Source organism: Hordeum vulgare, unplaced genomic scaffold, assembly GCF_904849725.1.
Source record: "Hordeum vulgare subsp. vulgare unplaced genomic scaffold, MorexV3_pseudomolecules_assembly, whole genome shotgun sequence".
NCBI classification, from domain to species: Eukaryota; Viridiplantae; Streptophyta; class Magnoliopsida; order Poales; family Poaceae; genus Hordeum; species Hordeum vulgare.
In genome coordinates, this window is record NW_025422519.1 from 100,001 (window position 1) to 102,500 (window position 2,500).

The following is a 2,500-nucleotide window of genomic DNA, read 5'->3' on the forward strand; positions in this document are numbered from 1 at the left end:
ATGGAAAACAGGGGAAAACAATGTGCGTGGAATGGACGGATGCACGTACGGGCACACGGGCGAAAAAACGTGAACGCGAGGAAACGGGGTACGACGGCCGTGTTGCAAAAAACTGGGCGCGCGCCATGGAAAACGGGTGAAAACCATGTGCGTGGCATGGACGGATGAACGTACGGGCACACGGGCCAAAAAACGTGAACTTGAGGAAACGGGGAAACACGGGGTATGACGGCCGTTTTGCAAAAAACTGGGCGCGCACCATGGAAAACGGGTGAAAACCTTGTGCGTGGCATGGAAGGATGCACGTACGGGCACACGTGCCAAAAAACGTGAACGTGAGGAAACGGGAAAAACGGGTACGGGGCCGTGTTGCAACAAACTGGGCGCGCACCATGGAAAACTGGGGCAAACCATGTGCGTGTCATGGACGGATGCACGTACGGGCACACGGGCCAAAAAACGTGAACGTGAGGAAACGGGAAAAAACGGGCAGGGCGGACGTGTTGCAAAAAACGGGCGCGCACCATGGAAAACAGGGGAAAACCATGTGCGTGGCATGGACGGATTCACGTACGGGCAGACGTGGCAAAAAACGTGAACCTGAGGGAACGGGAAAGAACGGGGTACGACGGCCGTGTTGCATAAAACAGGGCGCGCGCCATGGAAAACGGGTGAAAACCATGTGCGTGGCATGGAAGGATGCACGTACGGGCACACGGGCCAAAAAACGTGAACGTGAGGAAACGGGAAAAACGGGTACGGGGCCGTGTTGCAAAAAACTGGGCGCGCCATGGAAAACGGGTGAAAACCTTGTTCGTGGCATGGACGGATGCACGTACGGGCACACGGGCCAAAAAACGTGAACGTGAGGAAACGGGAAAAACGGGTAGGGCGGCCGTGTTGCAAAAAGCTGGGCGCGCACCATGGAAAACAGGGGAAAACCATGTGCGTGGAGTGGGCGGATGCACGTACGGGCACACGGGCCAAAAAACGTGAACGTGAGGAAACGGGAAAGAACGGGGTACGACGGCCGTGTTGCAAAAAACTGGGCGCGCGCCATGGAAAACGGGTGAAAACCATGTGCGTGGCATGGACGGATGAACGTACGGGCACACGGGCCAAAAAACGTGAACTTGAGGAAACGGGGAAACACGTGGTATGAGGGCCGTGTTACAAAAACTGGGCGCGCACCATGGAAAACGGGTGAAAACCTTGTGCGTGGCATGGAAGGATACACGTACGGGCGCACGGGCCAAAAAACGTGAACGTGAGGAAACGGGAAAAACGGGTACGGGGCCGTGTTGCAATAAACTGGGCGCGCACGATGGAAAACTGGGGCAAACCATGTGCGTGGCATGGACGGATGCACGTACGGGCACACGGGCCAGAAAACGTGAACGTGAGGAAACGGGGAAAAAACGGGTACGGCGGCCGTGTTGCAAAAAACTGGGCGCGCACCATGGAAAACAGGGGAAAACCATGTGCGTGGAATGGACGGATGCACGTACGGGCACACGGGCCAAAAAACGTGAATGTGAGGAAACGGGAAAGAACGGGGTACGACGGCCGTGTTGCAAAAAACTGGGCGCGCCATGGAAAACGGGTGAAAACCTTGTTCGTGGCATGGACGGATGAACGTACGGGCACACGGGCCAAAAAACGTGAACTTGAGGAAACGGGGAAACACGGGGTACGACGGCCGTGTTGCAAAAAACTGGGCGCGCACCATGGAAAACTGGTGAAAACCATGTGCGTGGCATGAACGGGTGCACGTACGGCCACACGGGCCAAAAAACGTGAACGTGAGGAAATGGGAAAAAACGGGCACGGGGGCCGTGTTGCAAAAAACTGGGCGCGCACCATGGAAAACGGGTGAAAACCATGTACGTGGCATGGACGGATGCATGTACGGCCATACGGGCCAAAAAACGTGTAAACGGGGATCCGGGGAAAAACAGTGTACCCCTTCTTCACAAACGAAGGGCAGGGGTCCCAAGGGGGGCTAAAACCCTCGGGTATATTGGGGAGGAGGGGGCTCCTCCCTGCTTGGGTGTGGGAAATCGGTGGGTTTGCATATGAAATCATATGCAAACCTCCCGTTTCTCCCGTAACCCTTGCTTTTCCCAAACGTTGGCTCGGATGTCCCGTCGTTCTCCTGTCCCGTGTACGACTCATGCCAAATTCTGATCCGTCGGTCGAACGGCTGTTCGGGTTGCAGAAAAGTACGTATCGTGTCCGCACACGGTCAGGTCGATGTGATCTCGTGCCGCGTTGTCCCGTCGGTCCCGTGTACGAATCGTGCCAAATTCTGATCCGACGGCCCAAGGGCCGTTCGGGTTGCAGAAAAGTACGTATCGTTTCGCACATGGTCAGCTTGACGGGATATCGTGCAGCCTTGTCCCTGCCGGTCCCGTGTACGTGTCCCGTGAAATTCTGACCCAACAGCCTAACTTGGCTCGGGAAACAGGAAAGTAGCATATCCCGTGCATGAGATCGACTA